This window comes from Anomaloglossus baeobatrachus, chromosome 1, assembly GCF_048569485.1.
Source record: "Anomaloglossus baeobatrachus isolate aAnoBae1 chromosome 1, aAnoBae1.hap1, whole genome shotgun sequence".
Classification (NCBI taxonomy): domain Eukaryota; kingdom Metazoa; phylum Chordata; class Amphibia; order Anura; family Aromobatidae; genus Anomaloglossus; species Anomaloglossus baeobatrachus.
The window spans coordinates 394,496,514-394,509,566 of NC_134353.1; positions in this window are offsets into that span (position 1 = coordinate 394,496,514).

Sequence of the window (13,053 nt, forward strand, 5' to 3'; positions counted from 1 at the left end):
TATATATGACACCCTTTGATTTGCACGTAATCAAGGATCTAATGGAAAAACTTTTTCCGTTATTGTGGTTCATGAAAGTCTTTCCCTCCTCAATGTATCTACAATTGACACAGTCATGACATTTAAAACAACCATAGGTTGCATTTACTGTTCTTCCTGGCCCATCCTCATTGAAGTGGCTATGAACAAGCCTGTCCCCCAGGGATTTAGCCTTTCTGTAAGTGATGGACGGATATGTAAGGAGGTGCTTCTCGATTAGAGGATCCATCTGTAGGACATGCCAATGTTTGGAGAGGGTTCCCCTGAGGTCTGCCGCCCTATTGTTGTAAGTTGTAATAAATCTAAGGATATCAGCCGATTCCTCCTTCTTATGATTGGGGTTCAGTAGTGTGGTACGGTCCATATTGCGCACAGAGTTGTACGCCTTATGGATAAACCCCTCAAGGTAACCTCTTTCTCTCAGGCGTCCCATCAGATCAGAGGCCTGTTGTTTAAAGCCTGCTTCCTCCGAGCAGTTACGCCTCATCCTGATGAACTGCCCCTTCGGGATTCCTCTCTTCAAGGGGCGAGGGTGGGCGCTCTCCCATTTCAGCAAAGAATTGGAAGATGTGGCCTTTCTAAAAGTGGTGGTCACATGGCGGCCATCCGGTCCTTTTTCCACCAGTACATCAAGGAAAGCCAGTTTAACCCCACCAATTTCACTAGTAAAGCTCAAACCAATCCTGTTGTCATTCAAATTAGCCATAAATCGGTGGAAATCACACTCTTGGCCCGGCCCTTCCAGATAACGAAGACGTCGTCAATGTATCTCAACCATAGGATGACGTCTTCGGTATACCTGCCGATACAGCCATTTTTACCCACCATGTCTGTGCTTCACAGCCAGCATGGATTCATTATAATGACGCTTGGCTGGCTGAACCGGAGTTTATGTTGCGATGGCAACACGCTCCGTGTTCTGATTTGTTGAGCCAGCAGGCATCACTCACCAGGATGTGACGTTACCTGGTGAGGCTTTGCCCGCCCTGCTGCGACGCGGCGGCCGATGACGCGTTTCCGGTCCCAGTGTTCTCTGGGAGCGCGCGTCATCGGCCGATATGGTGCTTCTGCGCATGCGCCGGTGTATAAAAGGGGCCGGCTCCCTAATGTAGAGCGCGGCACTTTTGAAAAGAATTCAGTCCTGACGCACGCAGACGTGCGGTGAGTATCTTACAGATAGGGCAGCATGACATGGCTGCTCTGCATGGTATTTGGGCTTATTGTGTACCTTTTGTCTTTGGCTTACAGCAATATTGGGCACAACAATATGGCCATATAAAATGTGTATGGGCCATATCTCATTACCTTCACCAACACTCCCCTGATGATTTCCCATATGAAACGCGTCAGGAGTAATGTGTTTCGCTATTGATTGGAGTTGAATACTCGGCATTATAGGTATGGGATTTGATGAGCTGGTGGACAGCCCCCCTACTAATGAGCCGTGATGTCCTTATAAAGGTTGCCCATCCTCACATCTACAAGACCGGGTAAGACCGTTCCCTTCTGGGATCTAACCTTGATACCCGCATGTCTTTCACAAGTATGTTTATTTTGGACACACTTTCTATATGATGATTGTTCCAGTTTCAAGGGTAAAATGAAATGTGTGTCTATCTATAGTCATTATACCCTGGCAGCTTGTTTTAAGTGGCATTCTCAAACGAGCTTTGAGGCTAGTACTGCCGTATTATACTAGTGGGTAGATGACTAGGTTTCTTGTATGTAGCCCTATGGTAGCATGACTACAATTATTGTTACTGTTTGTCTGTTTTTACTCACCAATAGTGAGCTGAGGTTCACTTTTTTAGCTATACATCAATAAAAGTTATATTTTAGGTTTCTTACATATGCACCTTTCCGTTTGACCAATTTTAAGATCAACTTGACCAAGTCTGAGGCATTGAGTATCAATCTTCCCCTGGGTTTAGTCTTGCAGCTGCAAAGCTCATTTGATTTTCATTGGGCCACATAGTCTTTGCAATACCTAGGTCTCAAATTGAATGCGGATGCCAACTCATTATTCAAGTTAAACTATGTCCCACTCCTCCAAAAATAAAAAGGATTGTAAAATTTGGTCGAAAAATATGTTCACATGGTTTGGGAAGTGGGAAATTCTTAAAATGAACATTTTTCCTCAGATATTGTTCCTCCTCCAGTTGCTGCCCATTAAAATTCCCAAGTCCTTTTTTAGGAAGGTCTCCTTCTTGCAAAGCCAGTTATTGTGGGCAAATAAGCCAGCAAGATTGGCTCGCTCGCTGCTAGGTAGGCCCAAGGTTCGAGAAGGTTTAGGCCTGCCAGACCTTAAATCATACTATGGGGCCGCCCATCTGTCTATAGTAATAGATTGGTGAAACCAAGGAAAAAATTGTGAAAACATACCCTGCTGTAACTAAATAAAAGCATAGTGCATATAAACATAGGGTACTTAGTAAACACTGTTTTTGATCAAAAAAAGCATAAAGCTATCCCACCAACGCCAAGGTGTACCCAGTTGGGATAGTACCTACACTCTCTAATATTAAAACCTTACCATGGGTCCAAAACAGGCCTCAATGTGGCTAAGGGCTGAGAGCGACCGGGTCCCAACAGGACACACACAGTCAGGGGGATTCACAGAAGGAAATGTCCAGCTCGCTGAGAAGGGGGCCACTCCCTGTTTGTACTGAATACAAAAAAAAAACTACATAAAAACAAAAAAGTGAGCCGGAGTATGAGATGGTATACATGATACTTGTGAGACCATGTTCACACTGGCCATGAGACAAAGAGAAACCAAGAAAAAAATTGTGAAAACATACCCTGCTGTAACTAAATAAAAGCATAGTGCATATAAACATAGGGTACTTACTAGTACTATGGGGCCGCCCATCTGTCTATAGTAATAGATTGGTGTAGGCACTCCTCCGTTAAACCTTGGGTGATGGTTGAACACATTTTCTTGGATATTCCACTGGCTGCTGTCCCCTGGGTATTCCTCTTCTCTAGCCCAGCCCTTAAGCTTCAACCAACAATCAGTACCACCTTGTCCTGTTGTTCCAGTTCGGAGAAACGCAGAGCTCTTATTCCTAGCCCCTCCCCTTTCCCCAATTATTGTCTCTCCGGATTTCTACCTGGGTACATCTAACGTGGTATTCCGTCTGTGGATTTCTAGAGGTAGATTTCAAGTGCACCAGATCGGTGTTAGGGGTGGCTGGCCTACGACGGAGGATCCCCAGAACTGTTCAGTCCCATGTCCTTTGGCATTCTATCCACCTGCAACATTTCCTTCAGACTTTACCGGACTATAGTCTGTTTTCTAAACCACTCACTGAGTTCAAGAAGTTGGGTGTAGAAGAGGGGACACTCAGACATTCCCTGGCCATCACGCACTCCATGTTAGTTAACTCCACTGATTTTCCTCCTCCTGGATGCCTTCTACTCTGGGAAACGGATGTCTGGCTTGCGCTTTCTACTGAATAGAGGGTCAAGGTTCTCTCTCTCGCCCACAAGACATCTGTCAGTTCAAAACTACAAGACGCAAATTATAAATGTTTATCTCATTGGTACAGGGTCCCAAATAGACTTCATATGATGTAAACTGCTGTATACCCTAAATGTTGGAGCTGTGGTGAGGGAGACTTCCTACACATTATTTAATCATGTCTGGCTTTACAGCAGTTCTGGGAGGGAGTGAAGGATGTTATCAGGCTGGTGACTGAAACCACGCAGACCTTGGGCTCAGAGATGTTTCTACTTCAATTCCCTGAGTACTCTTCTCAATCCTATAAAAGTTCTCTGCTAAGTTTCCTGGTGATGACGGCTAGGACATGTCCCCCCTGGGATGGAGATCCTCTGTCTTCCCGAATCTGTCTACATGGGCGGGCAGATTTAACAACCAGATGTATATGCAGGACCTGACGGCGTCACTCCACGACAGATATGATGCCTTTTATACAACATGGTATTATTGGATTGAGTTCAAGTACTTCATTAACTATGGCAAATGGATACACCCAGAGTGAAGTGTGAAAACCTTTGGGTTTATGTGTCGGTATGAGACCTGATTTCTGTTTATCCTTGTCCTGCACGTTCACCATTCTTCTTCTTCTTTTCCTACCTTTATTTTCATCTCCCCTAAAATTGAAAACTCTGTTAACATGGAATAATTATTATGATGTTCTCTCTGTATGTTGTTGGTTTGCAGATTTGTACCAGGCCAGCTAAGGCCAAAATCTACATGTTCTATTTTGTGCTGTTTGCGTTTAATGTTAAATAATTTGAAAAAAAAAAAAATAATAAACAATCATACCTCAAACAGAATTAAACTACCAGATCATTTGTACAGTATGGTTAATGCTACTAACAACCAAACCGTCAGTAAAATATATAGTGTCATTCAAAACTACAACTTTTCCCACATAAATGCAAGCTCTTGTATTGCTATTTCACTGGAAAAATAAATGGTACAAAAAACAGCAAGCAAATGCTCAATGCAAGAAAGGGTTAATATTGGACTTCTGTATTGACCTATCTTACATAACCCCTCTAGGGCCCAAATTACTACTGTTTACATTACTCTGATTGTCTGCAGTTCTTTAATCCCTGTCTCATCACTCACCTGAGTTACCCCATACCTCGCTCTTCTTGACCAATTTTAACAAACCATTCACCCCTCCGACTTCAGACACCCCCGTACCAGGTACCTGAATCTGCCCAACTCCTATTGCCAACTGCTGGACTATCTGACTAGGTTTCTGTTCCACATCTCTTAAATATACTTCTGGGACATTTTCTCAGTATAAACACTGCTTCCAAATACAGTCTTTTGGTTTGATTGCTGGTCTTCGGATTGATTGCTGGTCTTCAGTTTGATTTTTCAGTCTTCGGTTCGATTCCTGTTCTTCGATTTGAGGGCTGGTCTTTGGTTTGAGAGACTGTCTTCAGTTTGATTGCCAATTTTCGGTTTGAGTGCTGGTCTTTGGTATGATTTTCCTCCTGGCAATGGCTAAATACATCAACCTTAATCTATTTTTCTTACATCAAGTCAACCTTGATCTAAGTAGTATATTGCTAATGGTGAAATGGGGCCATCTGACAATCTCATAAGAAGAAATGACACTAATTCAGAATTTAGTTTGATCAATTTAATAAGTTTTGATGAAACGCAGACTCCGGTTTAACTTTAAAATATGCTTTAATCAGTATTTTTTTTCTTGAAGTGCGGTTGTCATTGTAAACAAAGCAGGTTATTGCAGACGCCCAGATGCATTTGTCGTATTCATTGGAAAAATACGAATTTCAGGAGCACGATAGAAGGCATTAAAGTCTGCTGATATAAGTTATTCTATAGATCTTCACAGAAAGCGTTCATTGTACAATTGTAAGACTTCTTTCCCAACTTGTTTTTTCATATTTATGGTCTGTTATGAGATTAGAAAAATGAGACAAAGCGGTGTCTGAAAACCCACACGAGTGCGAGGCGCCATTAACTTTAACGAGGACAATTAGGTTTTTGTCAAGGTGGCCACCACATTACCGGACTAATTAAAACAGCACGCTACGCAACTTTGTCCTGAACACACAGCTTAATCTGGGAAAGAGACACTACACTTATGCTGCCATGCACATAAAATGCCATAACTACTAAGTCAAAGAAATTAAGATGCAAGGGTTTGACATTATCGAAATGGCAGACAATTAATGACAGAAAATGTCATGTTGGGGTGCTTACACAGGCATTAGCAGCTAGGTAGCGATCGCAGCTTGACACCAATGGCTAACTGCACGATCACCTACAACTTGAAACAATTAGCAGAGCAGCACACGGGCAATATTCCACCAAGAAAAACGGTGTCAGTCTTAAATAAAGCCATCAGAAGAGTGGATTTTCTCCAGTGCTTCTCCAAAAGTTAGACAAGACTTCTGCATTCAAGGGAGATAGCCGCTGCCTTCGGTGTCCAGCAGTGATTTATTCCCCTCATGCCATTCAAATGCTTAAGTATGGGGGGAAAGGGTGGTTGGCGTGTGTTTTAGCCGCGTTGTTAGTGCTTTGTACCTGCGTTTCCATTGCTTAAAGTCAGATGCGTTTTGATTATTTAGTAGTGTCTTTGTAAAGTTTTGACATAAACACTATGAAAAAAGGGTAAAAAAAAAAAAAAATGAAAAGAAATATAATTATTTAAATCATAACGAAAATAGTTATATTTAATAAAATTATAGCGGTTTTATACTATTTATCGCTATAATTCCAATAAATTAATATTTTTCATTATTTTAATTGTCGGACTATGTGTGTGTGTAAAGGGACATATCATTCCATTATTTTGATGTCAGAAACGCATGCGTTTATGTAGTTCAAAACGCATGTTTTCAGCAGCTAAAAAGCATGTAAGGCTATGTGCGCACAGTGCGTTTTTGCGCGTTTTTCGGGTGCGTTTTTGGCCTCAAAACTGCAGGACTTTGCTTCCCCAGCAAAGTCTATGAGTTTTCATTTTTGCTGTCCGCACACATCTGTTATTTTTACCTGCGTTTTTGAGTTACAAAAAAAAATGGACATGTCAGTTCTTTCCTGCGTTTTTCTGCGTTTTCCGCCCATGCAATGCATTTGAAAAACGCAGCAAAACGCAGAGATGAAAAACGCAGCAAAACACAGCCAAAAACACACCAAATCGCGGCAAAAACGCATGCGGTTTTTGATGCGTTTTTTCGACGCAGGTGCGTTTTTAGCGGCCAAAAACGCACAAAAACGCAGCGTCAAAAAGACGCAGTGTGCAAACCTAGCCTAAAACTCTGGAATTTTGATGTTGCTTGCTTTTTGCTACTTCTCATTGACTTCAATGTTAGCAAAACGCAGCCCAAATGGCAAAAACAATTGACATGCAGCTTCTTTGAACGCTGAGTTTTTGCCCACAATTATGCAAATTAAACGCAGCGTTTTGAACTGCAAAGTGTGCACACGAAATCCACTTTTCCCAAAGACTTTGCTGGAAAATCAAAACGCATGCCTTTTGGCATGAAAACGCTGCAGTTCAAAACGCTGCAGCAAAGCAGCTGAAAAGCAGGTGAAAACGCAAAGTGCGGACACAGCCTAAAAGGAGCAAAATACACATTAAATTAAATGAATATCATATAAAGTTGCATAAGTGACCGTTTTTCTTGGGTCTCAGTAACCACGTAAACCATATACTGGCATTAAAAGCAAGGGAAGATAGAATGCTAATAAATACCATTAATTATCTGAGGATTATACATCTTATATATAACTTAAAGCATATAGAGTTTGAACAAAGCCAGCACATTACCATATAGCATCTTATGGTAGTATATAGGGATTTGTTTCAGAGCACCACTGTAGCTGCTGGTTACAGAGCATAAAAGGAATAATCCAACATGAAATAAAAAGATTTAAAAAAACACCACACAAACAAAAAAACATTGCAACTGGTTCATGATGAAAATTAATGTGTAGGTGTAACTCAGTACTAGTTCTTTGGTTCATAAATGAAAAGCCTTAAAGAGGTACCTAAAGTGTACCTCCAATGACTAACGATTCAGCATAGACTGCCCCTAGATTTTCCATTGTGGAGAAGGAAAGAGCACAAGCCTATATCTGAGGGAACTGTGCAATGACAGAAGAACCTCCTGTAAATCAGATATTACTATTACTGATGAGCGAATACTAAATGTTAGGGTTATTCGGACCGAATACCTAGTACTATTCCGGTATTAATCACAAATAACAAACCTAATGCAGGTCAATGGAGAACCTGAGCATTTTTCTGGGAAATCTTCAAGACTTCACGAAAAATGTTCGGGTTCCCCATTGACTTGCATTAGATTCTTTAGTGATAAATACTGGAATAGTACTAGGTATTCGATATGAATAACCCAAACTCGAACATTTAGTATTCGCTCATCCCTAATTACTATGTTAGAGGGGTTCTCTGGGACTAGAAATAAATAACGAAAAAGAAAATGTCATTACAAATACATTTAATTAGCAAATTACCTACCTAGACAAAAGGTTTGTAATCACTGTAGACATAGAATGGCTGCCTCATTGTTACACTGACAAAAGCTTGTCCTAGAATGTTAGGACAGGTGTCTGAGCATGTGCAGTGGGAGGCTTCCCTCTACATTCATCAGTAGGAAGATATGCTCCCAGTGGACATTCTGATCTAATTCTGGAGATACCAGGTGTGCTGAAGTAAGAGGAGGCTGCACACACTGCTGTTCACAATGTCTACCTGATCAGGTGTGCTGAGGTAAGAAGAGGCTGCTTACACTGCTGTCCACCCTGCCAATTCTAATGACAATATGTTCTAGGTACCTCCAGGTCCCAGCAGAGGAGCTTCTTATGGCACATGTTCACAAGAACCTGTAGTAACATTATAGGTCAGGTTTTTGTTACTGTAACAGGATGGTGACTATGTTAATTCTTTAGTGATTGCTTCCATTTATTTAATATATATATGCACACATATATATATATATATTATATATATATATATATATATATATATATATATATATACAGTTAGGTCCAGAAATATTTGGACAGTGACACAATTTTCGCGAGTTGGCCTCTGCATGCCACCACATTGGATTTGAAATGAAACCTCTACAACAGAATTCAAGTGCAGATTGTAACGTTTAATTTGAAGGTTTGAACAAAAATATCTGATAGAAATTGTAGGAATTGTACACATTTCTTTACAAACACTCCACATTTTAGGAGGTCAAAAGTAATTGGACAAATAAACCAAACCCAAACAAAATATTTTTATTTTCAATATTTTGTTGCGAATCCTTTGGAGGCAATCACTGCCTTAAGTCTGGAACCCATGGACATCACCAAACGCTGGGTTTCCTCCTTCTTAATGCTTTGCCAGGCCTTTACAGCCGCAGCCTTCAGGTCTTGCTTGTTTGTGGGTCTTTCCGTCTTAAGTCTGGATTTGAGCAAGTGAAATGCATGCTCAATTGGGTTAAGATCTGGTGATTGACTTGGCCATTGCAGAATGTTCCACTTTTTTGCACTCATGAACTCCTGAGTAGCTTTGGCTGTATGCTTGGGGTCATTGTCCATCTGTACTATGAAGCGCCGTCCGATCAACTTTGCGGCATTTGGCTGAATCTGGGCTGAAAGTATATCCCGGTACACTTCAGAATTCATCCGGCTACTCTTGTCTGCTGTTATGTCATCAATAAACACAAGTGACCCAGTGCCATTGAAAGGCCATGCATGCCCATGCCATCGCGTTGCCTCCACCATGTTTTACAGAGGATGTGGTGTGCCTTGGATCATGTGCCGTTCCCTTTCTTCTCCAAACTTTTTTCTTCCCAACATTCTGGTACAGGTTGATCTTTGTCTCATCTGTCCATAGAATACTTTTCCAGAACTGAGCTGGCTTCATGAGGTGTTTTTCAGCAAATTTAACTCTGGCCTGTCTATTTTTGGAATTGATGAATGGTTTGCATCTAGATGTGAACCCTTTGTATTTACTTTCATGGAGTCTTCTCTTTACTGTTGACTTAGAGACAGATACACCTACTTCACTGAGAGTGTTCTGGACTTCAGTTGATGTTGTGAACGGGTTCTTCTTCACCAAAGAAAGTATGCGGCGATCATCCACCACTGTTGTCATCCGTGGACGCCCAGGCCTTTTTGAGTTCCCAAGCTCACCAGTCAATTCCTTTTTTCTCAGAATGTACTCGACTGTTGATTTTGCAACTCCAAGCATGTCTGCTATCTCTCTGATGGATTTTTTCTTTTTTTTCAGCCTCAGGATGTTCTGCTTCACCTCAATTGAGAGTTCCTTAGACCGCATGTTGTCTGGTCACAGCAACAGCTTCCAAATGCAAAACCACACACCTGTAATCAACCCCAGACCTTTTAACTACTTCATTGATTACAGGTTAACGAGGGAGACGGCTTCAGAGTTAATTGCAGCCCTTAGAGTCCCTTGTCCAATTACTTTTGGTCCCTTGAAAAAGAGGAGGCTATGCATTACAGAGCTATGATTCCTAAACCCTTTCTCCGATTTGGATGTGAAAACTCTCATATTGCAGCTGGGAGTGTGCACTTTCAGCCCATATTATATATATAATTGTATTTCTGAACATGTTTTTGTAAACAGCTAAAATAACAAAACTTGTGTCACTGTCCAAATATTTCTGGACCTAACTGAATATATATATAATAAAATAAAATAAAAAAACAACAACTAAAAACTTTTGGGACTTGCCAATTGGGATTTTGCCAATTTATTTTAGTTATTGATAACGACACTGTTACTTTTTTCATTCCCAGGGAGCCGCTTTAGTAATCCCTTTTCATGCATTTAGTAATCCCTTTTCATTGTATGGAATTCGGTAGCTAATAGCCAACAAAGCACCACTCAAGTGTGGGTTCTTGTTTTTTATATCCCTTTGTTAGAGATCACATATACTCACCAGTCAGAGTCTTCACATATTCAGCCTCGCTCCAGCCTTATGTAATGGTTTTTCTAACCTGTCCGATCGCTGGTGTTTAGAAAGTCACTTTTCTCAATTCAAGTCTACAGAAGTGACTGATGCTTTATACAGCAACTGCTGTGTCATTTACAGGTCACAAATGAAGTCATGTGGTGCTGCAGCCGGACTGAAATCGGGTAAAGACTGAGTGAAATGCATTTAGCGACATACTCACTGGTAGCTTATACACGATTCCTAACAAAGGGATCAAATTTGAAAAATACATTTCCATACTGTCAATCTGCTTCTCTTGTCAGCCACTAATTTAGGCTTTACGTGGAATGATAGCTAAACCTCAAAAGCAAGTACTGTATTTTCCATTTTATAAGACGCACTGGATTATAAGACACACCCCAAATTCAGAGCAAGAAAAAATTAACAGAAAAAAATTAATAAAAAAAGAAATCGTGTCTGTCTTGTAATCCGGTGGTGTCTTACCGAAGGGGGCAATAGCGGTGGCTGTGCTGGGGCTGCAACAGAGACTGGGGCTCGGACTGCGGTCGATTCTGGTGCTGCTGTGCTGGGGCAGCTGTGCTTGAGGTCGGGCTGCAGCTGTGTCGGAGACTGGTTCTAATGTGCTGGGGCTGCTGATGCAGCAGATGCTGGTTCTGCTGTGCTGGGGCAGCTGTGCTTGGGCTCGGGCTGCTGCGGACAGTGAGGGCTTCAAAGAAATGGCACCCGGAGGCAGTGCAGATTGAGCTCTAGGCTCAATGGCAAGCTGAGATCTCATCTGCGCAAGCACCTCCTATGGGCGCTATTTTCCTGAAGTCTGCTAGAGGGAAATCAATGGGCCGGAGGCGGTGCCTGCGCAGATGAGAGCTTGAGCCGAGAGCTCCATCTGTGCACGTGCCGACTCCGGGCGGCATTATTTGAAAACCTAACTGCCCGACCCGCAGCGCCAGTAAAGCCGCTGGAAACCACGCACAGCAGCCCCAGCACCTGAGACCACACACAGCAGCTGCAGCCACCAGAGACCTTGCACAGCAGCTGCTGACACCGTACAGCTGTCCCAGCACCAACTAAAGCAGACCCCCGCACCAGCCCAGCCACCGCAACCTCTGCACAGCTGCCGCAGCATTTTCCCGGCCTCTTGCGAGCCTTTTCCACCCTCTGGTAAGCTACATTCAAATTATAAGATGCACCCCTCACTTTCCTCTTAAATTTTTGGGAGTAAAAGTGCATCTTATAATCCGAAAAATACAGTTTTTTCCCTGTCTAGATCAGCAATGCCCAAGAAAGTGTCACAGGGCTTTAAAGCACTCACAATAATGAAAAAAAATAGAAAAAGGAGGAACTCTTTAAAGCAGTGATTCACAAAAGGTGAACACTAGAAGCAGACTAACTACTTACATCTAGTGATAAGCGAGAACTTAGAGATGAGCGAGTACCTAACTATTCGTACTCACTTTACTCTTAACGAATACTGTCAAATATTTGTGTATTTGTTCCGAATAGCGTGTGCAATGCAAGTCAATGGGGGAAAACTCGCAAAAGTAATGAGTAACCTGAATGCCATACTATTCGCTACTTGAACAAATAGTACGGCATTCGGGTTACTTGTCACTTTGCGAGTTTTTCCCCATTGACTTGCATTGGACTGAATACGCTAGTATTAGACCGTACTCGTTATCAGTATAGCGAGTACGAATTGTTAGGTACTCACTCAACTCTACGAGCACTACCATGCTGAGGTGCTCAATACTCATAATGAGCAGTTGGATGCTCGAACGGGCTTGACTTGTGTACAGAGTATAATGTAAGACAATGGGGGACTTGAGCATTTTCCGTAAAAATGCTCGCGTTTCCAGTTTACTGCATTATACTCCGTACACAAGTCGAACACATCTGAGTGTATAACTGCTTGTTAAGAGTACTGAGCACCTGAGCATGGTAGCGCTCGCTCATCACTAGCTACATCACATGGTGGCCAGTCAATGAGTATGGCAAAACGTGAGTCACGAGATGCCATTTTCAGAATATTTAAATTTCTTTACTTTCAAATTTCCTTTTAGTGGACAGTGCAGCAACAAACGCCCTGCACTTAGGGATTATACCGATACAAGTGTAAGCTGCCTGTGGTAAAGTCATCATAGCCGTTGTTCTGCAGTTGGTTAGGATTCAAAAGAACAGAGCATGGTGATCCACGCAATGTGTCCACCGGTCTGAATCATTCCATCCCCAGCTTCATACAATCACTATACATATATAGATTTATATAAGAAAGCTTCCCGTACATTTTTTGTTTGCTCAGTTTTATAACAAGTGTTGGTCCATTTATTAGAAGCAAAATTGCCATAAGTGAAAGGCTGCAAATCCACCAGATCCACTCTTTGGTCAGAAGAGTATACAATATATTGCATGGAAGTAACACATCATTCATATCCATCTTTGATAGATGTACAAAAGAAGCTGTTTTTCTGTACAGAAAAGAATCCTAAAATGCGTCATCATGTATAAATCAAAAGACAGACAGCAGAGTGGTCATTGGTTTCATGCACAGCTAGACACGCGGAACATAGT